General features: G+C 45.9%; 1 long non-coding RNA gene across 3 annotated transcripts in view; it reads left to right on the forward strand.

The window, feature by feature from the left end:
* The first annotated feature begins 8,611 nt into the window (after positions 1–8,611).
* The window catches only part of LOC309655430, a 138,774-nt gene continuing 134,250 nt past the window's right edge, over positions 8,612–13,135 (forward strand). For all 3 annotated transcript variants that reach the window (XR_014260838.1, XR_014260839.1, XR_014260840.1), the window contains exon 1: positions 8,612–10,131. This is a non-coding gene — a long non-coding RNA (uncharacterized lncRNA). The remainder of the gene's footprint in view (positions 10,132–13,135) is intronic.

The following is a 13,135-nucleotide window of genomic DNA, read 5'->3' on the forward strand; positions in this document are numbered from 1 at the left end:
GCTGAATAATATTCCATTGTCTGGAGGCACCACAGTTTATTTACCCATCATCTACTGAAGGACATCTGGGCTGCTTCCAAGTTTTGGCAATTATGCATAAAGCTGCTATAAACATCTGTGTGCTGGTTTATGTGTGGACATAAGTTTTCAGCTCATTGGGGTAAATACCAAGGAGCACAATTACTGGATTGTATGGTAGGGGTGTGTTTAGTTTTGTAAGAAACTGGCAAGCTGTCTTCCAAAGTGGCTGCACCATGTTGCATCCCCACCGGCCGTGAAGGAGAATTCCTGTTGCTCCACATCCTCAGCAGCATTTAGTGTTACCAGTGTTGTGGATTTTGGCCATTTTAATGTGATGGTCTTTGTGCTAATTTTTTTTTTTTTAAGACTTTTTCATGTGGACCATTTTTTTAAAGTCTTTATTGAATTTGTTACAGTATTGCTTCTGGTTTATATTTTGTTTTTTTTTGGCCACGAAGCATGTGGGATCTTAGCTTCCCAACCAAGGATCGAACCTCTACCCCCTGCGTGGGAGGGTGAAGTCTTAACCACTGGACTGCCAGGGAAGTCCCTGTGCTAATTTTTAAACCATAATTTAAACCATAAAAAACAGAATTTCTCCACTCACTATTTGTGTTACTGGGGAGAAGGAAGGGAATAAATAGTGCTTTTTAAGGAAGGAATTTCTCACCTGGGGGTGGTACTGATAAAGTATCACTGTAAACTCGGGGGAAATTGACACTCTGCTTAGCATCTGAACTAAAGACAGATACACCCCCCCCTCCGCCCCTTACAATTTGAGGGCACATAGAAGGTGTGGTTTTTCTGTGCAACTTCATTCAGTGTTCTTCTTTACATGTCAAATCTACCATGGGGGCTCCAAGGACGGGAAGGAAAGAAGAGAGAGGTGTCAGTCTTTTCTCCCCAGCTAAGCTGAGCTGCCCGGCTTCACGCTGATCATGCTGATGGCAATGTCTGCTCCACCCTCCCGTCCTTCCTCCCCACCCCTCCTCCCCACGCATCTGCCAAAGACCCATCTATTCTTTAAAGCCCAATAGACTTTCCTGGGTAGCACAACAGATTGTATTGGTTTCCTTCTCTGAATCCCTAGAACTTTTTAAATGAGAAACTTCTGTGCCTCTACTTATGTTATTCTTTCTGGAATTGTTTGTTCCTCTCTTGCTGCCTGGTGAAATCTTACTCAGCTTGAAATGCACAACCAGTACGCCATCTCCTATGTAAAAGCCTCACCCCGTCCATTAAAGCAGAAAAATGTGCTCTCTGCTCTAGCCCTTCAATCGTGCCATCGATGCAGTGATGTTCTGGCTAACGACCTCAAACAAACAAACACAAACAAAGCACACAACAGAAACCAAAGGAGCAATAAGAAAACCCTGAAGTGGTTGCCAGTTTCTGGAGTGTAAATTCTCCCACATGGCTGATGTCAAGCTGCCAATGTGACAACTTCTGAATGCAGAGTTGGGAAGGGATGTAATAGTTGTTACATAGACTGTCAGAGTCTTTAGGACACGGAGGCAGGGAGCACGTCTTGTTCTCTTTGGTGACTTGTGTCTGGTCCCGTGTTCGGCGTACAGCCAGAGCTCAGTGTATATCTGCTAATAGATATTTATTGTGTGAATAAATGGGGGGTCACCACATCTCTCCATGGACCGGCTGGATGGCTGAATCTTTGGAGGGGAGATCGTGACTGTCCTGTAGCAGTTGTTATGCAGAGAGAGCACCTGAAAGAAAGCCACTTCCCCAGTGAGATGCAGGACAAGTATTCTACACACGCCTGTCTTTATTCTGGAAGCAGGGACAGGGGTCTGCAGACTTCTACATCAGGACCCTCCCACGTCTCCACTAGTTTGCTTCTCAGGCTCTAAGATGAACATCCATCTGAAACATAGCTACAGCTGACACGGTGGGTGCAGGGAGGTGCCGTTGGCACCGTGGAAGTTTGTACAAAGGAGGGGACAGGAAGGCAGTGGCCACAGCCGCAAAAATGAGTTGCCTAAAAACATATTAGGCCAAAACTAAGCTTTAGCTCTCTGTGGAGTTGATGTGACATTATTACCCTGCAGTGCAGCTGAAGATTATGGTTTTTTAATGGGAAGGCCCTCGGGGAATGGCACGCACACCACATGTCAGCGCTTCTGGGCGCGAGGAGGAAGGGCAGCAGACGGGGCCCCGCAGAGGATGTCCACACAGCTGCAGCCCATTTTGTTCTTCCCTATCCTTCGTTTCTTTCCATTCCTGTTTGGCTTTGGCTCAGGGTTTAGGGCTGGGACTAAGGTTTCATGATCCTTGTCGGCTGAGCAGACATTAAACAAGAAGCCGCTTCTCCCTGTGCATGTGGCTTTGCCTGAAGCTCTATTGAGGGCAAGTTGGCCTCGGGCTGTTGATTTTTTCTTCCCGGGGGAACTCTGACTGGGGAGGACTTGGTCAGAATTGGTCACTAGGGACAAGGGGCTGCTTTGGACAAATGCCTCAAAGAGGATGAGGCTGGACATTCTGGCAGGTGAGGTAAGAAAAGAGACCGAGAATTAGGTCCTTGTAACATGTCATGGGGCAAAATGAACCTGACAGTCACTGAGGCTCTGTCTGCCTCTGTTTTCCTTTTTACCCTGAGCCCCTTTCCCTCCATCTCTGTCAACACATTTTTCTCCTGTGGCTTCAATCTCTCCTTATTTCAGGAGCCCAGTCCTCTCCAGATGTTCCCATGAAACTTCCTTTCTCTATCAACCATCTACATGCTAGTATGAATTGCAATCAGTCATCTACATGCTAGTATGAATTGCAGCTAATGTTCTATCTCCATATGTGACACTACGTTGAAAATCTCCAAGCTGGGCACTTTTCCAGGTGCTTCCCTGGAAGCAACAAGATAAAACCCAGTCACATGCAGGTTCTCTGACCCTGTCCCTATATAAACACAAGGGGTAGGAAGGTGTTATTTCCTGGTGACCATGTGAGACTCCTTGTTCCTTTTACATTATAGGAAGATACGTTATTCTCCAACTCCTACTCTTTGTAACTCAAAAAACACCAGCATCTTCTTCCTTGAACATTTGAGAGTCTGAGGAGTGGGAAGCTGGGATTTTAGCACAGATGTCTCTGCAGCTAGAACTAAGTTTCTAAAAATGTGCCATGTTATATAATCCAGGGGAAGGGACGGAAAAGTACCAGCTGGGGTGGGGCTGGAGACTTTCCTGCTTCTGACTCACTCAGGCAAAAGCTCTCGAATTAAGATGCATCTCAGAAAAGCCAAACAAAACCCATTCATTCTGCAGGGCGACCGTTGGGGGAGCCGGAGTGTCACCAGGGGACGGAGCCCTCGGGCACAGCTCTGAACGTTTAGGAGGATTTTTCTCATGGCCCTCCAGGTCCGCTCCCAGGGCCTCCTGCTCACTTTCGGATGTCAATACCCGACACCCCTACCAGCCCGACCTCCTCCAGCAGCCCCACCTGGCTGCCCTGGTCAGCCCTTGCCTCCTCTCTGTCCTGTGGCCTCAGACCCCGCTCCGGGTCACACTCGGATGTGTCGTTATTCATTAAGCAGTTAGATGGACCCTTGCCAGTGTGTCAGCTCACCAAGTAGAGCACCTTTTAAAAAATAACGTTTTACTCTGTATGACAGACTCTAACTCCATCCACCTCACTACAAGAAATCCATTTCGTTTCTTTCTATGGCTGAGTAATATTCCATTGTATATATGTGCCACATCTTTATCCATTCATCTGTTGATGGACACTTAGGTTGCTTCCATGTCCTGACTATTGTAAATAGAGCTGCAATGAACATTTTGGTACATGATTCTTTTTGAATTATGTAAGTCAGAAAGAGAAAAATAAATACAGTATGCTAACACATATATATGGAATCTAAGGAAGAAAAAAAAAGGTCATGAAGAACCTAGTGGCAAGATGGGAATAAAGACACAGACCTACTAGAGAATGGACTTGAGGATATGGGGAGGGGGAAGGGTAAGATGTGACAAAGAGAGAGAATGGCATGGACATATATACACTACCAAACGTAAAATAGATAGCTAGTGGGAAGCAGCCGCGTAGCACAGGGAGATCAGCTCGGTGCTTTGTGACCACCTAGAGGGGTGGGATAGGGAGGGCGGGAGGGAGGGAGATGCAAGAGGGAAGAGATATGGGAACATATGTATATGTATAACTGATTTACTTTGTTATAAAGCAGAAACTAACACACCATTGTAAAGCAATTATACTCCAATAAAGATGTTAAAAAAAATAACGTTTTAGGTACTTCTGCAGTGACATCACTGAGAATCTAGCATTGTTTAATGAGACCCATGTCTCATATTAGTTTATAACACAAATTCTTCAGTTTTATGTCATCTATAGAGACTGGTGAGTGTTTTGATTTGAAGAGCTATAGAGAACCGTGGGAAAGCTTTCCATGCTCACCTGTAAGAAGATCTAAGCTTTATCCAGGTTGCCTCTTTCCTTCAAGTTTGGCTGAGCCATTTATAGCTGGTACTATACTTAATACTTGCAAGACGGGACCTACCTTACATGGAAGTGAATGACATTTTAGTGACCAACCCTCCAAGTCCACATTTCCCAAATGGGATGGGCTTACGTCTCCCAGATTTAGCATTCTGATCCTTGCTAACGACTCCTGCATCTCAGGGGGGTGAACTCCATTTCCACGCTCTTTGCATCGCGTGTATCACATCCTGTCCTGTCCCTCCCACACGGCTCACAAGCCTACTTTTGTGCCTCTGGTCCATGCAGCCCAGGCTTCTCATTCTTGTTTTATCTGATCTTTGATTCTTCCTGTTTGGTTGTGATGTTTTTCTTATGGTGAGCTGATGGGCTGAACTAGCAGAATTCCAGACATTTTAAGATGAACACTTCGTGGATTCACATTTGAGGGGTAGCCCTCCCCGCCCCCAAGCCCCAGAGTCCCCCTGGGAGGTTTCAGAAGGCACCATTCAGCCTGTTTTTAGACAGACAACCTGATGCCCAGAAGGCAGGAGGATTCCTGTGTTTCTGTGGGAGAAGCCAGTCCAGGTAACCAGACTTTCAGACTCTAATCACACGGCTATAGGAGTCGTTAGAATCAAAGGAAACTCCATATTATGATTGCCAAGCCCCCTGGGCCCTGGTGAGAATGTTTTATTACTCTGTCGGAAAGAACAGAAGTGCTAAGCTCTATGCCTCTCAGTTTTGAACCCGAGGAGTCCTAAATTTTTTTTTTTTTGTTAAGATTTTATTTTTTAGAGCAGTTTTAGGTTCACAGGAAAATCGAGCGGGAAGTACAGAGAGTCCCCCCTCCCCGTCCCCCCCATGCACATCCTCTCGCATGATCGGCATCTCCCACTGTTGTGGTACATTCGTTACAGCTGATGAATCTACACTGACACATCATTATCTCCTGGAGTTCATAGTTTACATTATGGTGCACCCTTGGTGTTGTACATTCTACGGGTTTTGACAAATACATAAAGACATGCATCTGCCACTGTAGTATCATACGAAGTAGTTTCACCGCCCTAAAAGTCCTCTGTGCTCTGCCTTTTCATCGCTCTCCACTGCAGCCCCTGGCAACCACTGATCTTTTTACTGTCTCCATAGTTTTTCCTCTTCCAGAGTGTCATTTGGTTGTAATTATACAGGATGTAGCCTTTTCAGATGAGCTTATTTCACTTAGTAACATGTGTTTGTCTCCTCCACGTCTTCTCCTGGCTTGATAGCTCATTTCTTTTTAGCACTGAATAATATTCCATACTCTCAGGTACCATAGTAGTTTATTTATCCATTCACCTGCTGAAGGGCATCTTGGTGGATTCCAAGTTCTGGCAATTATGATAAGAGATTGGAGTCCTAGATTTTTGAAAGTTGGAGTCATAGTCTTTGAAAGTGAAGCGCTTTCTTTGGCTCAGTCGTGGTAGAATAGCATCACAGGAGGCTGGCACTGTGGAGATCTGTTCTTACCCCCTCCTCTGTGCAGGAGGACGCTCACGGGTCCCTGCCACATCGCACAGGCTGTTAGTGCCCAAGCAGGACTAGAAACCAACCACCCTAACTTCTTGTGGAAATTTCCCCACCGCGCCACACAGCACATCCTCACGCGACTTGATGCAACGAAGTGTATTGCGTTTTATGCGTCATTGCTCAAGCTGCGTACTTTGAAGTATTAAAAAAGAAAGGGCATAATATAGGTCGTGTAAACATCCCTCAACAATGACGTAAAGGTTCTGGGCTTGGGGAAATCTCTGCCTTTGGCAAACTGTGGTACTATGGTGCTGGCCACCATATTCTCCAAATAAAATGATTGGGGCACGTGGTCTCACCGTGAATGCTCTGCCTCTGGATGGAATATTCGGTCTTTGGCTGTGGAAATGTTGGATTAAGGGAAGTGTTGGTGCTATAATAAGACGACTTGAATCTGGGAGGTGTGAAGCTGTAATAGATTTCTGCTTGGGCTGATTTGGGAAGTGATTGTAGCCGGTGCTGAGGAGAGAAGGCGTGAGGAGGGTGGCGCTAACACAGTGTAAATTTTGACTTAGGCTTTTTTTAACCGTAAGAAAGGAAAACTCATGACTCCAAAGGGGGTGCATTGGGCTGAATGTAGGCACTCACCTCCCCAGTTTCACCTGGTCCCACCTGCCTTCCCCAGGGCCCTCAGCTGCTTGATCAGTCGGGGGGCGCTGCAGCCGCTCTGGCCCCTAACCCCCCGTCCCAGCCCTGTGGTCTCGCGGTGGCCCTGGTTGTTCCCAACACATCCAGACCCAGATGGAGGGGCCAGACTGTGGGGTGTGAGATCTGGGTTCCCAGGTGCAACTGGACCGACTCAACTAGAAGTGTAGGTGAGTTCACACTCCACAGGGTGAAAACAGCCTGAAGGTGTCGGGGCGGGGGTGGGGGGGCGGTGCTTAATGCCCCGGTGTAATGAGCTCTGACCATTAGACAGGGGATGGGAAGCAGCTGGCACGTAAACTCCTCTCCCTCCCTCCTGCCCCGTGCACAAGATGTCCAGGGGCAGCGATGCCTTTTGACCTTCCCCGAAACGTCCCACGTGACTGAACCACCAGCTGGGTTTTCTTTTGAAGCCCCGACCACTGGGTAGCACACCCCTTGGGTGTATTTGCTTTTCCCACCTTCTCACTTCCCTTTTCCCTCACTCTTGCTGCCCTGGGATTGCACCCACCTCTCCATAAAGCATCACAGGTAAGATTTGCCTCGGGTTGTGTTTTCGAGGGAGCACAGCCCATGTAGGTGTTTATTGTAAAGTTTCTCAAGGTTTGTTAAGTGTAACCAGGAAGCTGACCATGCCACACCCACTTTCTCTTTCCAACTCAGTTTGCGTATGAATATCCAAAGCAGCCTAGAGAGTGAATACTGATTTTCTTTAATGTGATGTATCTGCTTCTCTATATGTGTTTGCTCTGGGCTCCTCTTCCTGATTAGCCAATTATTCCCATATTATTCAGACCGGATCTCATAAGGAGCCAGGCTAATTGGTTTAGCCAATGACTGTCATACTTACTGGACAAATATTTTGTACTGAGTCAAGTCACTTCACGGGTTGCTGGCCAGCTGACAGCTAGGCGATCTTTGGGTTTGTGGCTCTCTCAGCCACAGAGAACAGCTGGTCCTGCTTCCTGAAATCAGACTCACAGATACAGAGAAAAATTAGTGGTTACCAGTGGGGAGAGGGGAGGGGGAAGGGGCATTATAGGGGCAGGGGATTAAGAAGTACAAACTATTAGGTATAAAATAAACTATAAGGATATACTGTACAACACAGGGAATATAGTCAACATTTTATAATAACTATAAATGGAGTATAACCTTTAAAAATTGTGAATCACTATATTGTACACCTGTAACGTATTGTACAGCAACTATACTTCAATTAAAAAATGCGTTTGACAATAAATGCTGGAGAGGGTGTGGAGAAAAGGGAATCCTCTCGCACTGGTGGTGGGAATGTAATTGATACAGCCACTATGGAGAACAGTATGGAGGTTCCTTAAAAAACTAAAAATAGAACTACCATATGACCCAGCAATCCCACTACTGGGCATATACCCTGAGAAAACCATAATTCAAAAAGAGTCATGTACCACAATGTTCATTGCAGCTCTATCTACAATAGCCAGGACATGGAAGCAACCTAAGTGTCCATCGACAGATGAATGGATAAAGAAGATGTGGCACATATATAATGGAATATTACTCAGCCATAAAAAGAAACGAAATTGAGATATTTGTAGTGAGGTGGATGGACCTAGAGTCTGTCCTACAGAGTGAAGTAAGTCAGAAAGAGAAAAACAAATACCGTATGCTAACACATATATATGGAATCTAAAGAGAAAAAAAAAGGTTCTGAAGAACCTAAGGGCAGGACAGGAATAAAGATGCAGACGTAGAGAATGGACTTGAGGACACAGGGAGGGGGAAGGATAAGCTGGGACGAAGTGAGACATGGACATATATACACTACCGAATGTAAAATAGAAAGCTAGTGGGAAGCAGCCGCATAGCACAGGGAGATCAGCTCGGTGCTTTGTGACCACCTAGAGGGGTGGGATAGGGAGGGTGGGAGGGAGACGCAACAGGGAGGGGATATATGTATACGCATAGTTGATTAATTCTGTTATACAGCAGAAACTAACACAACATTGTAAAGCAATTATACTCCAATAAAGATGTTAAAAAAATGCGTTTGAAAAAAAGCTAGAGTCTATTGGAAGAACAGAGTCAGAGGAAAGGAGATGTTGGGTACAGCTTGTTCAGTAGAAATTCCGGTGAAACAAAGGCGTGGTTTCAGTTATCATGGACGAGCTTTGTGGGTGCCTTTCACAGGCCGGTGATGTGTGTCCTTAGCTACCTGGCCTCTCACTTAGCTCCCCTGTGGCTATTGTCCTGTGTGTGGTCCAGCCCCCCATCCTCAGGGACCATTTAGGCTCTTGCACTATGATGGGTGATGCACTTCAGTGATGGCTAAGGTGTGCTTTGTGTAGAGGAGAATAAGGACGCAGGTGAGAGAATGTCATCTGTCCTCTTCTTCAAGAATTTGATAGCAAATCAAGGGAGAACTTACAGTCTCTGGACGCTGAGCCACGATGTCTTTAGGCAGGTGGTGACATGGAGGTAGTTTGGGGCGTTACCTGGCTAGTGAAAGAGAAGTTGTCTCAGAGCTTAGGAGCAAAGTGGAAAAGACAAAGGGGAAAAGATCACATGTTGGCAGGTAGAGCAATGAAGGCGGATGAAGAAAAGAGGAAGCGAATGCCGAGGAAACTGTTTAGGCAAGAGGCCCCGTGGCTGCGTTGCCCTGAAGTTCTAATTTGCAGCAGAGGGAAGGGGAGAGGTGATGCGGGGCCTTGGAGGACGCAGAGGAAGAAGTAAAGATGCTCACACTTAGAGTGTCTGCTCTGTGTCAGACCTTGCCCTAAAGGCTTCATTTGGATTCTTTTTTGAAAAAAAGTATAGTTAATTTACAATGTTGTGTTTCAGGTGTACAGCAAAATGATTCAGTTATACATACATATATATGTTCTTTTTCAGATTCTTTTCCATTATAGTTTATTACAGGATATAGTTTCCTGTGCTATTCAGTAGAACCTTGTTGTTTATCTATCTTATATATAGTCTTGTGTATCTGTTAATCCCAAACCCCTAACTTTTCGCCCTTCCCCACCCCCTTTCCCCTTTGGTAACTGTAAGTTTGTTTTCTATGTCTGTGAGTCTGTTTCTGTTTCGTAAGTAAGTTCATTTGTGTCATATTTTAGGTTCCACATATAAGTGATATCAGCAACCTAATGAGGTTTTACAGATGAGGAAGCTGAGATATAAAAAGATGAAGTCATTTACCTAAGGTCTCACAGCTGGAGGGAGACAGGGTTAGGGTTCAGACTTTCTCAGGTGTACCCCGGCTCTCCCCTCCCAAACCTCCAAAGATGGGAGAATTCGACGCGTATTGAAAAGAACCCAGGTCACGCTAGAACATGTTTTTGGCAGACGCTTTTATTGTTTCCACCATACTGAAGCCTGTTACTTTTGTGTCTAGAAACTCAGTGATGACACTGACGTTGCCCGCTTACCAGATCTTGGTGAATCTGCTGGTCCACGCGGCCCGTTTCACAGGTAGGACCCGAGGCTTAATGTTTTGTATCAACTATGCCTTTGGAATCCCATTCATTCGTTCATCCATCCAATCATCCAGCACACGCTTACTAGGCTCCTTCTGGATACCGCGTTCTATAATGACCTTGTGCTGGGCCCTGAGGTTACAACGGTGAACGGGCCGGACAAGATTCCTCCCCTTTAGGGGCCCTTAGAGCTGTGCTCTGGGGGCCACCGGCCACTTCTGGCTTTTGAGTGCGTGTTATATGGTGAGGCCCTATTGAGACGGACTGGGGTATAAAATATACACCGATTTCAAAGACTTAGCACTAAAATAAAAGGTAAAATATCTCATCAATAATTTTTTTTTTAATGTTTTGTTGGTTTGTTTTCAATTTATTTATGTATTTATTTATTTATTTTTGGCTCCGTTGGGTCTTCGTTTCTGTGCGAGGGCTTTCTCCAGTCGCGGCGAGCGGGGGCCACTCTTCATCGCGGTGCGCGGGCCTCTCACCATCGCGGCCTCTCCTGTCGCGGAGCACAGGCTCCGGACGCGCAGGCTCAGTAGTTGTGGCTCACGGGCCTCGTTGCTCCGCGGCATGTGGGATCTTCCCGGACCAGGGCTCGAACCCGTGTCCCCTGCATTGGCAGGCGGATTCTCAACCACTGCGCCACCAGGGAAGCCCTCATCAATAATTTTTACATTGATTACATGTTGGACCAATTGTAGAGTGGACATAATTGGTTACATAGAGCGTATTACGGAAATTAATATTACTTGTTCTTTTTACTTTTTTAAACATGGCTACTAGAAAATTTATGATTATAAATGTGCCTTGCGTGATATTTCTATTGAACAATGCTGGTCTGGAGACAAAGCAAGGTCCCGGGCAAACAATCAGAACCCTGTTCCCTCGGGGGGAGCAAATTGTGTTTCTGGGTCAGGGGACACTGGCTTGGAATCGTCTACTCTAGACAGTCAAGGAAGGACGTGTGGAAAGACACTTGTGTCTCCGATAAATGGTGGGTTTTGTTATTTTCAGTGTCATTTCTAAGAGCAGCAATCTTAATCGTGCAGCTCATGTAAGGTATAAAGCGTTCATTTGTTTAACTGCTAGACTCGGTCTTGGGTAGTGCTTAGATGAGCTCAGCCCTTGTGTTAATCAGGGCCTGACTGTGTTTCGAGGGTAAGCTATGAATGGTGTTAACTCTGTGTGTGTGTGTGTGTGTGTGTGTGTGTGTGTGTGTGTGTATGTGTGTGTGTGTGTGCACGTGTGTGAAAGGGACAGCACCATTTTCAATAACGATGTTAACATTTATGGAGAAATTACTTTCTGCCTGAGATATTCGTCTAAGTGCTATTCCTGTATTAGCTCACCTCCTCCCAGGAATGACTCTCTGCACAGGTATCATGATTATCTCCTTCCGGATGGGGGGGTAAGAGTCGGGGAGGGTGAGTGGCTGCTTTAGTTATATTACAGTACGTGGTGGAATCCAGGATTCAAACCCAGAGGATCTGTCGGGAGTGTCACGTCTCTCCCCCTGTTTTGAATTCCAGTCCTGCCACCTACTGACTGAGATTTGGGTCAAACATTCAACTCCACTGAACCTCAGTTCCATCTTTTATAAAACGAGGGGGATACCTTTCTTGCAGTGAGATTTAGAGATAACCCGTGTATGATACACACACCTAGCGCAGTACCTGGCATTTAGTACGTACTCAGTAAATTGTGCTTCTTATTCCATGAAGAGCCTCCTATTAGAGTGAATTGTTGCATTAAAATCTCCTATTTTTGTAAACCCCAGACTAGTTAGTTGTGTAGCCACACAGAGCGTGACACACAGGGTCACGTCACAGTGTTGAAAGGAGGGGACACATCTACCTCCTGTTCAGTCCCAAATGTGTACCAGGTGGACTATCTCACAGGGCGATCAGCCGTTTGTTTACCAGCTTTTTTCTATCCTGAGATCTCTCTCGGGGTCTGGCATCACAAGAATTGGACCAGTTTTCTTTAGGGTGGGCAGCTCAGGCTGGTGACAAACAATTGATTTAATAACAGATGGAGTGCAGTTTCAGCCAACAGAGAGAAAACACGGAGGGATCTCCCCTGGGCTGGGGGGCACGACCCAGGACACACTGAGGCTTCAGTGGGAGGTGGTCCAGGGTGGAGGGTTTCACACTTCCAGCCTGAGCCATCTCCCAACATCGGATCCCATGGGGGAGGAGCCAAGGAACGCCGGAGCAAGGGAAATGAGGGAGGTCTTACTCTCTTCCTGTCAAAAATTAGGAAGACAGTCTTTTCCCAAACTCAAAACATCCAGCCAGGATTCCTACCAACGAACACAGGTCAGCTTTTTTTTTTTTTTTTTCCAGGAAATTATTTTTTATTTTATACTGGTATATAGTTGATTAACAATGTTGTGTTAGTTTCAGGTGTACAGCAAAGTGATTGTTATACATATACATGTATCTATTCTTTTTCAAATTCTTTTCCCGTTTAGGTTGTTACAGAATATTGAGCAGAATTCCCTGTGCTTTCAACAAGGACTTACTGCATAGCACGGGTCAGTTTTGTGTTTGACTAATTTCTCTGGATTCTGCAGAGAAACAGAATCAGTACATACATACACGCACACACATATATTTACATTTATATATACACAGACTGATGGGGAGAGAGAGAGATTTATTATGAGGAATTGGCTCACACAGTCGGGGAGGCTGAGAAGTCCCATGATGGATGGATCTGTAAGTGGAGACCTGGGGAAGCCAGAGGTGTGATTCAGTCCAAGTCTGAAGGTCTGGTGCCCAGGGGGCCTGATGGTGTTAACACCCAGTCTGAGGACCAGAGAGGATGAGATGAGAGGTCCCAGCTCAGTGAGGCAGGAAAATAAGGGTGAATTCCTCCTTCCTCCCCTTCTGTTCTATTCAGGCCCTCAGTGGATTGGATGAGGCTCCCCACATTGGGGCCACTGATTCAAATGCTAATTTCATCCAGAAAGAGCCTCACAGACACACGCAGAA

This window comes from Balaenoptera physalus (genome assembly GCF_965194825.1).
Source record: "Balaenoptera physalus genome assembly, chromosome: 2".
Classification (NCBI taxonomy): domain Eukaryota; kingdom Metazoa; phylum Chordata; class Mammalia; order Artiodactyla; family Balaenopteridae; genus Balaenoptera; species Balaenoptera physalus.